Source organism: Pieris brassicae, chromosome 6 (assembly GCF_905147105.1).
Source record: "Pieris brassicae chromosome 6, ilPieBrab1.1, whole genome shotgun sequence".
NCBI classification, from domain to species: domain Eukaryota; kingdom Metazoa; phylum Arthropoda; class Insecta; order Lepidoptera; family Pieridae; genus Pieris; species Pieris brassicae.
In genome coordinates, this window is record NC_059670.1 from 11,493,820 (window position 1) to 11,507,203 (window position 13,384).

Here is a 13,384-nt window from a genome sequence, read left to right on the forward strand (position 1 = left end):
AAGCGATGGCCTGGAGCGAAGGACCGTATTGCCTGGCTGAGCACAACTAGCTTCCTGGAGGATAATTTAGCATTTCCAATGATCTGATCCACAGTGATCACTGTGGACGCCCTCTGCCCCATCTAGGGGTTATAGGACATTAAGTCAAAGTAAGTCAATGATCTGATCACGAAACTGAACGTCAAATCAACGCATGTCAACGTCAAGCTGGCTGTGGCTTCAAATAGGGGGTCTTCGAATATAATAAAAATAATTAATGTATAAGGCCTCACTTCTGATACGTTCTTACTTTAACGAGAAAAGCTTGTAAAATCTCACAACGCCTGTATTGACCTGTGTACAGTAAAGTACAATAAAATAGAGGCTGTTGCTTACTTACATTTCACTTATCGAAAAGTGATACGAAATCGATGGCTGAGCCTAGTGGTTCCTTACAAACATCCAATTTATCGGTTGGTTATATTACCAAACAAAATTCCAAATATATCAAGTTAGTAAGCGCATCCAAACTTTTAGGTATTCTCAAAATGCGAAGCTGAGTTGACAGTTTCATTATAGAGCGATCCAAGCGAAAACACGACGTATCGTGAAGACGGCGACATAACTTGACTGAGCCGCAAATTGTTAGCAGAGAGAGGTGGGACCGCAAACCGCATGCAAGTTTCCCACCTTTGGGCTTTGTCCCGACAGTTATTATCTACAATTAGGACCTAGACCGCGGCACGCGGTACTAATCTTGAACTAACTTCCACATAATATGGTCCTCGACGTAGAATGACTGCGTCTTCTAATAATGAGAACGAATACTCGCATTTACGGATCTTTTTTAATGGAAAAGCAGGATCATTTTGTTTGGTTATAATATAAAATTTACTTATTACTCTACTTCAATTAATTTAAGAATGATTGCTTCGAGTAATCTCTTACGGCGACCCGAACTATACGCAGCTGGAGTTTTTTGAATCAATAAAGTATTGGGGACTAACACACAGTAACGTAACGTTTATTAAGTGACCCTAGTCATTCATAACAAATCTAATTCAGTATAATTTCACTCCTTCAACTAAACTACTCTTTCTGTCAAATTGTTTCTACCTTCTTTCTGATGAAGAGACAATAAGTCCTTTAATCAAAACGTTGCAATTAAGCTACTATTATTTATCAATAAAGATCATGTGTGTGTGAACTGTACAGGTTTACCAGAAGATATAGATGTTTTTAAAATAGATTTTCTTATATTATCCTCGCCAATTTCGCAAAAAAACTCACCTTTTTTGCACGTTATAAAAATTAAATAAAAGATGTCAATATTTGTTAACACGTCCTTGAAGACTACCATGAGCTTTCTAAAAAATCCATTTGAGGTACTAATAATGAGATTGTTTTTCAAAAGTTCAGTTTTACAAATTGTTTAACTTATAAATATTTAATGGGGTAAGTATTGTTCACAAATTTATTATCCAATCCTTTACTTGAAATAAATTAAGTAATAAGTAAAATGGAGAACCAGGCGTCGTCGATTTTTCTAGTTTTTACCTATACTACTTAGTATACTAAATATTAAAGAAAGTTTAGATGTGTAATTCAATGTGCTATATATGTGGATTAATCCTTGAAGAAGTCGCAAGAGACTTTGGTAAAATACAGGAAATCAACGCTGGCGAAAGCTGGTTTAAAATAATATAATAAAGGGAATAATGATTTATTTTGTTACACTATCTACATACCTTATTAATTGATTGAGTATAATAAAACATACTTTGTGGAATTGTGTATAGCTTTAGTGAAATCTTCAATGAATTACAAGTCGTTGACCTATTGCAATTTATAAACTCGACATCTTCAAAGTTGGTAGATGGGCAATGCTGTTTTGTTTCTCATCTCCTTCGATTTTTTCATAATTTCTTTAAAATCAGAATTCCTACAATTAAAATAAAACTCTTCAATATCCGAAATATAGTAAATATAAAGTTTTTACTATATTAGACATAGTACATCTCATTATTTTTAATTTATGAACTAGTTTTAATTTAAATATTGAATTTTATATGTTTTAAACTATTACGTGGACACTTCGATACAAAAAAAATTAATAGTTAACTTTTTTACAATCGTTATTTTGTCATAGTTCCAAGGCGACACAGTCAAACTTTGTTTAAGTCGCGAGGTCAGGACACGAATTTTAATAAAAATGGCAGATTTTTTCGACGTCATGGTATGAATAAGCCATTAATCTCCGTTGTAGGTTCTCAATAGGCTCGCTATAAATACTCACGGTGCCCTTATTTATACATTTGCACGGCCTCTTTTTTTTTGTACACATGTAATAGCTATGTATGACGCGGTTTCACTGAAGCAAGCCGCCCGAAGGTACTAATTATTGTCAACTTGTATATTAAAACTATAAATCAGTTTTGTTGAATCATTCAACATTCATCAGGGAGTTTCCAAATTACAACCCGAACCCGATAATCACCAAGAAATTTACTCATGTATGTTTGATACAGGTTAAACGCTTTTGGCCCGTCAGACGATTTTGCGATTAAATTCTCGCCCTTATTACTGTTGTACAGGAAACACTTTGGCTCGTTTTAGTAATAATTACCGAGTCGTCGATAATTACTACTTGGGAAATAAGTACATATCATAACTAATTTGTGGTGAAAGAGTGGGCCGTGGTAGGGCTAATAATTTAGTTTTTGACAAGTATTAATTACATTCTGTTGGTTTGGTTGGTTCAGAATAAAGGAAAAGAACGTGAACAAGTACGCTCTAAAGGCGACCAAAATATGTTTCAGCTTGCAAGGCACTGAAGGATGCATGGAAGTCACTAATTATATATCATATCACACTTATTTTTCTCCAAGATTTATAATTCTGATGTCCATAACTCTCATGCTGTTGGTTGGTGGGTTGAATTTGTTGGTTAGCATATGTCCACTATAAGCATGATATCTCATTTATGCGTTTCAACCTTTTCATACTTAAATGCCCAAATCGAAACCTATAATATTTGCATATGTGTATGTACTTATAATAATACTATTATACTAGGAAAGGTAGGTTGACAAACTTTATTAGGTACTTTTTCAGATTTTATGAAGCTCAATCGTTATGTTACCACATAACTTTTCGATTTGTCGTCTCGGATTACACCTGAAATCAGGGAAACTTTTAAAAATAATCTTGAAAAATACAAAAACAAACACGGAGAGATGTGATTGTAAAAATTTAAATACGAATAAGCCAACCCGCCAGTCTGGAATAGATACCTACTTTCTATATCGCTTATTAACATGATTTAATGAAAAAACGCTACTGATTTTATTACAGCATACTTTATGGATACTCTGTTTTTACAAGCTAGTCATAATTTGCTGCATCCATGCAATTTTTACGACTGCTTAATAAACCTCGCTTAGGGTAGATAACTAGATAACATTATCATTTTACGGTCGACACGGGAAGCCCATCTGTCCAGCTTAATTTTAATGATTTGATACTGTTTTTGCATAAAAATGTATTGTGTATTAAGCGAAAAGTTTTTACAAGGAATAAACAAAGGTGTTTCTATATTATGTAAGATCGTGTAAATTATGCAACGGATTTAGTAATGTTAATGAGAGAATGCCACTTGCGTTTCCACTTGATGCAAGTGAATGAGGAGTTCGTCTTAAATAGCATAAGACTAAATATAGTAAATACTTTATTCTATTATCCGAATAACACTCCGAACACACATACGCTTGTGTGTTCTATTAACAAAAAATATTAGCTATATTACTTGGAAATAACATCCATCAGTGGCCTTGCTAGTATGATTTTAAATAAGTATGTATATTGTATTTCTAAACTTTGTCATTCCTAAAGTTGGCCGAAAACTTAATGGCAATGTATGAAGATGGTGTTACTGTAACTTTCAAATATGGACATGTTTTTTTATTAAACTTTCTAAGTATCCTTATTATTACAAAAATTACCATCGAAATAATATACATATTAAAGTGAGAGATATAATACGCATCACTTAAGATTGTTTGTAGAAAATGTAACGTACACGTTAGCTTATTAAAAGTTTAAAAATAAAATTATATTGATCTACTTCACCTGCAAACCGTTGCCAATTTAATGCGTTTTTTACTACTGAAGAGCCCCAGAGAGTTTTATGACCATTTTTGGTAAACTCTTGATAGCAATCAAGGATTATCCCCTATTTATATAGACTGTTTTTTTATTAATACGATATCATAATATTATCGAAATATTTTAAAAGTTTGCAACTAAGCGAATAAATGCTGGGAAGTATTAAATTATTTCCATAAAGAACTAAACGAACCCAACGTGGGTTCGTTTAGTTCTTAGCTTAGCTTTCGATACTTTAACCAACCATTTTTTAATTTAATCAAGATTCTAAACCTTATATTTTTAGAGTTTCAAGACAGTCTGTAGTTTTAAAAGAGTAAATTATATCCGTCAAAAGTTTATTATAACACTAATCTGTGTGCCTGTATTCATTGTTAGTTATACATATATTGTTACCTATTATATTTCTAGTTGAAAGTTTAATAAGAAAAGACAATTATGTAGCTACCTATTGTATACCACATTACTAATATTAGCGACCAGTGACCGCTTTAACTAAGGAATTTCAATTAAATTCCCTCTAGAAAGATCCCGCGAACTTTACCCATTTAGAGTTTTTACTCTCAAATGTCTATCCTACTTCAGTTTTTAATTAAATACAATTATTGGAATAAAGTATTTTTTATTTGTTCTAACTGTTCATAGAAACAACTATATACCTACTGCGATTGAATCTTGTGTAAAAAAATAAAAATATATTTAACGGCAATTAATATTTTGCATTTTTTGAACAACACAATGCGTAAGTAGACTTTCTCAATCATTACAAGTAGGTACGTTTTCCTCTCCCAGTCAGATACTTAAAATTATCCACTCTCTTGAACCATAACTGCATAGCACTCCATTCAAATTAGGCTCATTGCAATAAAGGAAAATGAGATTTTTTACGAACAGAAAAGTGTTGTTTTTATTGTGCCCAAAAATTCCGTGCCCTCACTGATTAGGCAGCTCATTTTTGGGGCGAATTTATTATGGTTTCATTTATTTTCTCCTTCATAACTTTCTCGTTCGAATCAAGTTGTGGAATCATATCGCATCCTGGAAATTTAAATCGGTCTTTCTCTCTTATTTATTAACGCGTTTAATTGTAATATTCAAAATATTTAAGCAGAATTATTGCTTTTATTAGATGCACAAGGCGTCTGTTTATGCTAAATCAGTGTCAGTCAAAGAAGGATGACAATTGTCAAAACAAAACCAAAGGTAGTTTGAACAGCAACAGCCATACCAGGCGGTCCCTGGATACGAACCTGCTTCAGTAATTTCGAAAACAGCTGCGCACCGATCAACATATCAACAATACCGGGTTCATAAAATCGAAAATGTATCATCGGCGGCGAACGTTAAAGAAATATTCCAACATCGATCTATTAACCTTAGAAGTGGGTAAATAATCAGTAATACGTTTAACGATTAAATAATAAATGAAACATTTAATATTTAAGGTTTAAGTTAATATTTGTATACTTGTTAGATAGATTTACGCAGCCATGCCGGACGGACGTTAGTCATAAGCTTGTTTCGCCTTGTAATTTTGTTTAACCATCACTAACGTTCGACCAATAAACGGAACATTTACAACTCCACTTCGAGTTTCATTTCGAGAGTAGGGTCGGCGGTTCAGATCGAGCCATTGTACGCTTTCAATTATGTATTCGTCCTCTTAAAAAGTGTTTAACAAGGTATTTTTTTTTCAAAAATATTTTGCCATTGTAAAAAAAATTCCGTTGCCTAATTTTTTAAGTGCTTAAACGTAAAATGAAATCGTCTAATTTATTAGGTATTTCTAGTTTTTGAAAATCTGCAATTGAAATAACAAAATGATCAAGAAGATAATCAGAACCGTCTATAGAAGAACTTGTTATTGTTTTAAAATTAAAAATATTATTCAAATAATAAAAGCCAAGAGACAGTATAACCTAACGAACAAAATACAAAAAGTTAAGAAAATAAATGTACACCTAAATATGAGATATGATACATATACGGCTCGAAATGGACGAAAACGTCTGTGTGGGCCTGGGAAGCTATATCCAGGATGCTCCCTTCCCTCGGTAAAATACTATGCGCTGGTTCGGCTGTCGCGTGTCGCGTATTCAAGGTCAAAGTCAAAAATCATTTATTCATATAGGTAACACAATTTACGCTTATGAACGTCTATAAAAAATAAATATACATTAAATATTATAATGATACCCAGGCCCATACATCATATATGTATTATTGTCTTTTGTTAAAATAGCTTTTACACATTAAGAAAAACACTTTTTGAACGGATTAATGCTATGTATTATTTTTAAAACTTATAGTTATTTACAAAGTATCACAGCTGCAGAGAAAGTTGACATTTAACACCTTTCGTCTTCAGTCACCGTGACCACGCACACTGAAAAGTACGCGAAACGTCGGGAAAAAAATAAAATTTAGAATTATGTAAATAACTATAAGTTTTAAAAATAATACATAGCTTTAATCCGTTCAAAAAGTGTTTTTCTTAATCATCTATGTATTGTAAAGATTTTGCAATAAATCATTAGCATGCACCCATAAAAATCTATGTAATAGTTTGAGTAGGCATCCAAAATAAAAAATAATATCTTGAACTATCATTGATAGGTTTTTAGATTGCTTCCATCTCTACCGTAAAAATACTTTTTTAAATATTGTCTTTAATTCAGATAGGCATTTTATAAATCCAGTAGATGCAAGTTCAACAACCAAATAATTGATAATATTGACTCATAATAATAAAAACTCATAATAATCATCATGGATAATCGAATAAACAAACAAAGCAACGTACTCAATCACGAATAATGAGGTAGAAGATTAGATAAAAGGGGAGAAAAGCAATAAATATCTCAACAACAATTACAAGTATGATCGTAGGACAAGAATCGTTCTGATCGGACTATGGGTCTTTTGGGAAATAGTACTGAATATGTCTCGATTTCAATGCAACGCTAGTTTACACGATCTTCACTCCTCTCTCTACATCTCAAACCGTAGACCAGTTGTCATATGAACCTATCTTTACATTCGCAAACAATACACATACTTCGTAAAGAAATAGATAATGTGTGCTACACATAATGATGTTAATTTTTAAATGAAACATTTGTCACGGATGAGACTCGAATACGTTACGTACGGTCAGCGAGATGTTATAAAAATATACAAACCTGTAGACAATATCATGATGTATGCGGTATATAAGCAACAAGAAGTAATCGTATATGCTATTGGGTTGGCATTATCCACCGTTAAAGGAAAAGTAAACTAGAAGGTTTTAACCTTTTTTAAGTACCTATAAAAAAAATTCTGTGCATTTACAATTTATAGATAAACAGGCATATATATAGGATAGGCAAACAGGAACTCATCATTTTCTACGGTCATATTTTCGATGACACCATTATATATGTGTGTATATTTTAGTAACCAAAAGTGTAAGTGTAACCATTTTTCAAAATTTAATTTATCTTAAATCAAAGCAAAACGAAGAGATTTCCTTCACCTATTTGTCGTAGCTTTTGAAACGAGGTCAATAAACAGTGTCGTTGGTTTCACGTGAAGCAAAACAAAGCGCTTTTCTGAGAACTTAAGACAAGTAAAGTTTTAAGTTATTCGTTAGAGAAAAAGCCCGAGGCACTCGTGGAAAGAACCTTAAGCTGCGGTCCGCCACATCAAAATATTCGACCCTTCAAACGAACATTCTAATCTGTTGCGGTTTTAATTCGTTTAAATATAAGTGCTTGTAAGTATAATACCATCTATTTTTGCAGAAGCTCAATTATAACAAAAATAAAAACTTATTTAACAGTGATTTATATAGCACGGTGCGGTACATTTACATTAAATTTATAAATTATCTTTTGTTTTTCAAATAGTTTGTGTCGGGTTAATTTGATAATATGCTTAATTATTATAATTATCTTTTGCCTCGGCGGTATTATATTCTCGATATTGCCGGCTACTCGATTCTTAGTTTGCAATAGTTCACTTTCAGAATCAAATTCCTCTACAGCATATAAAAATATTAAGGATGTAGTATAAAAAGAATAAAAAAGTGCATTAAAATTAAACAATAAATTTATAACTAAAATACAAAAATTACTAAACAAGTACAACATTATATTAGATAATAAATATAAGATTGGACCCCATTGCATTTCGCGATTTGAGTCACTTGAGGCGAATTATTTCTGGCACCGTCAACAATCATTACCTTGGTTTTGCTGCGATTTATCTTAAGTCCAAACTCATGAGTCACTCGTTCCATCCTTGACAGAAGCTCTTCCAAGTGTTGCGAACTGGATGCAAACAGAGAGGTGTCATCCCCATTACGCAAGTTCGCAATCCGGTATCCACCAAATGTTACACCGTCCGTCCAGTCTTCCAAAGTGATTAGCATTATGCACCATGGCGTACTCCGGCACTTGGATGGAAATAAACTGATCTGTGCGAACCGAAGCTGTGCCTTTTTCATAAAGCCTTCTTAATAGGTGCACAAGATATTTTGGTGTGCCCATATCTAGCAGGGTATTCCACAACACCGGCCGAAAGCTTTGGAGAAACCAACAAAGCAAATGAACATGGGCTTATTAGATTCTCTTGACTTCTCCATGATCTGTCGTAAAATGAGAATTTGTTCCCGAGTGCCTTTCCGTTTCACAAAACCGGCTTGTGCTGGAGCGATCTCTTTAGAGAGGTAGGTTTTCAGGCGCTCGTTGAGAATATGTAACAATATTTTGATATCATAGCAATGAGGCGGTAATTGTTACATTTCTTTGTTGAGCCTTTCTTGTGCAGGGGTATGAATATGGTGTGTGTCCATTCCGAAAGCCAAATTTCTGTCTGCCACACCTTGAAGATGAGATGAAACATCTGGTCGCCACGTTCTCCTAAGGCTTTAATTGTCTCTGTAGGAATTGCATTTCTTCACCATCAGCCGCCCTTTTAGTATTGCAAAAGAATTTTCCTGTATGCACTCATGAGTTTATATTTAGCCGCATTGCCTGCAATGATATTATAAAAAACATTTAACCTACCAATTCTTGTAAAGGAGCTTCAGGAGACTTGAGCTTCTAACTGTTTGCTGATTATCATCAGCTGATAATGTTAAGCTAAACGAAAAAAGACAAAATGTGTTAAATTTTGTAACTACAAATGTTAAAGTAGTAATTCTCAAATAATAATTAAACATGAGGCTTTGCTGATAATGCGGTGTTCTTGGTAATTACTTTAGATAGTAAACTCCAGTGGGGCCTTTCGTAGACATAAAAGATCTTTCGAATAGGCTAAGTTCTGCAGCGTTCGCAGTGAAAAAGATACGCCATCTTACAGACGAGAATACAGCAAAGGTCGTTTATTTCAGCTATTTTCATAGCATCATGTCATGTCATATATTTTGTGGCGTAACGCAGCTGACATTCAATTGATATTTGTAGTGCAAAAGCGGGCTATAATAGCGAACTGTGTTGTCTCCATAGGAGTCAGTCCGAAGCAAGTTCAAGGAATTACATATTTTGACTTTGGCAAGTTAATATCTTTATGGGAGTATTTTGTATGTGCGGAAAAATATAGATATATAAATATATAAATATCTTTAAAAAATATAAATATATAAATATCTTTAAAAATATAAATATATAAATATCTTTAAAATATATAAATATCTTTAAAAATAATACTAGCTTCCATAATTATAGTACTCGCAATAAAGACAAAATTAGTGCACTAACTACAAGGCTGCATAAAACGAATAATTCTTTCCAAGTACACGTTTTTTCAACAAAATCCCTAGATACAAGTGTTGTCAATAAATAATTTTAAATCGGACGTTAAAGTAAAACTGCTTGCTAAGACCTATTATAATGTAAATGAATATTTAAACGATCCTAGTGCTTGGATATGAATTGCTCTAGTATAAAGAGGTAACGCGACTGAATCTCTCGCCTACATTTCCTGACACTGGGGCGATCATCAACATCCACGACTGTTTTAATGTAGTGGGAACAAACCGTGATCCATGGGTTTTAAGTTTTTTCAGTATAATTAGTATTTTCTTATGTAGCCAAGTTCACATTTCAAAGATCGTCATGCTCGCTTAAATGTCATTGCTTGTGGCGGCGTCCATGCGTCGGGTTGTCTCTCTCCCTAAAATATGGCGAGGGGGCCGATGACTGGCCATGCGTGATACTCGTGAATGAGTGCTACTTGTGGTAACTGGTCGTACTTGAATTCATGCATGCTGTGTTGTTAGTTATTTCGACTATGTATTTGCGTGTTGTTCCCACGAGAATGTAAGTGTATGCTCCTATTTCACCATGCCTCCTGGTGATAGAGGATCTTTGACAATCTGAGACAAATCTTTGTTTATAATTTATTTTATTATTATTTATTACTTAAAATGTCATGTGGAACATGGTGTAATGGTTGCAGCTTCTTACTAAAGTTGTGTTATCAAAAAGAACTTGGCGAATAAAAAGAGTGGCGGAGAGTTTACTGCCAGTTCTTCTCTTCCGTCCTACGTCCTTGCTTTGAGAACTGGCAGTAAATGTAAAATTAGAAGCATTAAATGTATATTTATTTTATTTTTGACGTTCATAAATGTACATTGTGTTATCTATGTTGCATTGATCTGGTAAGCGCTTCGTATTCTTAAGTTCTCGAGTCATTTTCACACGTGTATATCAATTTTCTTACATATTTTTGTCCTCATTTTAACATGTATGATGTTTGAGAATTTTTTTTAAAAAAATGTAACTTTTGTTGTAAGAGCAGTGATAGCGAGTCTTCACCCGTGCGTTAAGACCCCGGCTGAGCACCAACAGAATTTTCTTTTCATGTGTGCAATAAATACGCGCCCATACGGTATGAGTGAGTAGTATCAGTCCCAAAAAATAAAGTAATTGACAAGAAAATTATGAAATAAAATGATCGTCGTTACCCGAGACGACGTAACCGACGTACACCCTCGAATGCTACGCTACTAGAATATATATTCTGTTATAATTCTTAAACTGTTTCCCTACATTCCTTTTGTTGCCTTACTATTGCCTATATGCTTATTGTTATATTCCCATATTACTTGTCGAAAGAGCGACATGTTAATTGGCAAGTGTTTCCAAACAAATCACAATGCCGTAACGCGGTAACAACTTGTGTCAAAAGCGTTTTGAAGCCGTCAATCAATGGTCGGGAGGGAACAGGGACAAATTCGTTCGTATTCTGAAAGGTTTCGACTTTATAATTGGTGTAGACGCCATTCAGATATTAATGGTAACAGTGTTCGGTGTAGCGCGCAAGACAAAAGTTATTTCCCCAACATATTTAATTCCTTAAAAAATTGTACCGGAAATGCTTTTTAATTATTGCATTCCCAAATATAAATCTTGAGTGTAATATAATAAATTTACCAAAAAAAAACACATCACAACACTACAAATGGCTAGCATTTCGGCTTCGTCATATAAATCATCAAAAATAAAACTTGCAAATTTAAACACAAACCTAACAGAAAGTGTCATATATATGTTATGTTATAAATGTCATAACTTATTGGAAATTTGCCGAAAACATTTTTCAATACGTATTCAGCCAGCGTCAATGTCTGGCAACTGACAAGGTATGCCGATCTCTTGAATAAACATTAATTACAGCGAGCCCAATTAACTTTTCAACGACAAGCCGGAAAGTCGTGACCGCGCGGCTACACCTCATATTAAGAGAAAATCCTTTTAAATGCATAAATAATTTAGCTGACGCAGATTAAGAGCTTCATTATTTACACCGACCCGTAACAGAAGCGATCAAAAGAAATGGGTCGCCTAAGCTAAGAAAGTTTTCTTCTCAATTTTCAATTACTATTAAATTTACTCATTTTATTTGTAAAGTGTTTCAAGTGAAAATTTCATATAACTAAGATGTCAATAAAATTTAAACTTAAAGCACATAAATAAAAATGTCATACTCTAATACGTTGAGCAAAACCCATGTTGGTTTTTGAATGAAGAATAAGAAATTATTGATTCCTTGGCGTTGGGTAAAGATGTGGCGTCTCTCTGCATCTTCTACTGTACTTTGTTCGGACTAATATCTGCTGTTGAGTTTCATCATCAGACGTCGAGTACGAAATTCCACAATATTACATCGACGTCTGTCGTTCCACAACTGAGAGTTTTTAAGGAAGTTTTTGTCACGCACCACCACTCTATGGAATCAGCTGCCTACTGCCTTCTACAAAGGAGCATAAGAATTCTTAATAGGCCGGCAAGACATTGGCGAACCCTTTGGCTTTAAGAGTTTCCATGGGCGGCGGTATCTTCTAACAACAGGTGAGCCTTCTTCCCGTTTTCCAGTATTCTATAAAAATAACAATTGCTCTTACGATGGATTTACATCACAACGTGCTCCATTCTTCCAAAAAATTAACAAACCTTTAGAATAGAATTGAAAACATTTTCGATTGAATGGTGTAAATGCGATCACGTATGAGACAGAAGGGACCCTCGTCTTGCTGCATCGTAATCCGTTTAATAGATTCCAGCGAACGGGCCGCTACTTGCTACTCTTCGACTTCATAATGCAAATGTATAAGCGTATTTACTCCGCATAAGAGGGCAAGGATAGATAAAGTCTTGTGGTTTTTACGAGTATGAGCGTATTATACCGGTGAAGATCAATGTCGATTTTGAAATCATTGCTATACAGTCTTAATAAGTTTTCTACGAATTTAAATTTAAACAAATATAAGTAAAATTATTTTAATTAGTCAACTAACTCATTTATATGTACAGTGCGAATTTATTATAAATAGATAATTACATTTGAAATATTTAAATTATTAATTAATTAGCCACTCTAACCCTGTAGCGGCCCCTTCATTGCAAAATTTAATTAACATTTTTACGATTTATTTTGTTACGTATGAAATAATTAAATAGGTATAAAACGAGAAGGGTTAAAGACTGACAGTTGTCACGAAATAAAACCAAATAGAAAGCAAAAGCGTGTTTTAAAATTATCTGTTTAAAATAATCAAGAGGGAAGAATTTTAGATTTTATTTATTAATCAGGACTTTTACTATTTTTTAATTTAAAATGTTTGTCCTCAGAGTCGCAATTAAACTAAGTATCTCTATCGGTAGATGAATACTTAAAGGACGGGGTGCCTCCCCGGCAGTAGAAGACTTTTAAATTGTTGCCTACTATTTCTTAAACTTAATAATTGCTTATA